Raw genomic sequence first — 1627 nt, forward strand, 5'->3', positions numbered from 1 at the left:
TACATTGTCGACTGCTATTTCCGATCGGTTTTAGAGCGTATGTATAGAGAAATCGGTATGGAGAAGTAATACTCATGCTTTTTTTATCGCACTTTTTCTCTTATTTGACAATATTTTCAATTTATTACCTCTTTGATACTTTTGATATTTTTAAGATTTTGATGTTCACAATGCCGCGACGACATTTAACAGAATTAGAAGTAATGCACTTGGTCACTCTTTTGCAAGAAGGCCACAGCCAACGATATGTTGTGAATATGATAGGAGTAAGTCAATTCGTTGTTAGAAGTATCTATGCTCGCTATGAAGAAACCAGTGAATGTCAGCGACGCTCAGGACAGGGTCGAAGACGTGTAACTACTCCTAGATAGGATTATTGTTCGACACGCCCGTGCAGAACCATTTACTAATGCAAATGTAATTGCTAGCGGTATTCAAAATCGTAGGCAGCAACCTGTGAGTCAGATAAGTGCACAAACTATCAGAAATCGTTTAAGAGATGCTCATTTGCGTTCGTATCGTTCTTTGCAAGTACCTATGCTTAATCGTTATCATCGGCGTGCTCGTTTAGCGTACGCACATAGTCATGTCAGATGGATTCAAAGACAATGGAGCAATGTTCTTTTTACGGACGAATCGAGATTTTCTCTCTATGGGAATGACAGACGGCAACAAGTATGGTGTCGTCGTGGCGAAAGATATCGTCAGAATTGTAACAGACCAATTATAGGATTTTATGGAGGTTCCGTAATGGTCTGGGTAGGTATATCACGAAATTCACGAACACCATTGGTTGTTATACCACCACCTGGATTGACTGCTAGGAGATATATCAATGAAATTTTACGTCCATATATCTGTCCAATTCGTGATCAGACAAGAAACAGATTCATCTTAATGCACGATAATGCACGTCCTCACACCGCAAACATTACGCGACAGTTTCTAAGAGAGAACCATATTGCGGTTTTAAATCATCCTCCAATGAGTCCCGATCTCAATCCAATAGAGCATATTTGGGATATTGGTCGTCGATTCCGACGGAATTATCCACGATTAGAAAATTTGGGACAATTAGCGGAAGCGCTCCGTCAAATTTGGATTGATACATACATCTCCGTATTGCGTACTATCCCGCAGTTCGCAATACGGAGATGTATTAATATAAGACAACGTTTGCAGGACGTTATTGAAAATAGAGGTGGCAATACTAGATTTTAGTCACGTCTCAACATGTACAAGTCCACCAGTTTTTGGCTAACGAAAATGCATATGACACACACGCACACGCGCGCGCGCGCAAACACACACACACACGAGGTGTAAAGTCCGACCGCGTAACCTCCCCGTGGTACACCTCGGGTAATGCTAATACCGGCGGCAACAATACAAATGTTTAGAGAAAGATCTGAAAATTTATTATTTATTTCAAATCGTTACACTTCAGTGAAAAAAATTGTAGCGTAATGCTTAAGAAATGATTTTAAGTGGGTAATGTTAAGTTCTACGGTCCACTTAAAAAAACATGTAGAAAAAAATTTGTTTTACCCGTGCACACAAATTTGTTCTTCAATTTTATAAGGTTTAATTTAAATTAGCGCCATTTGTAATGAAATTTTTGCAGAGG

Source organism: Trachymyrmex cornetzi, unplaced genomic scaffold, assembly GCF_001594075.2.
Source record: "Trachymyrmex cornetzi isolate Tcor2-1 unplaced genomic scaffold, Tcor1.1 scaffold681, whole genome shotgun sequence".
In the NCBI taxonomy this organism is placed as follows: Eukaryota; Metazoa; Arthropoda; class Insecta; order Hymenoptera; family Formicidae; genus Trachymyrmex; species Trachymyrmex cornetzi.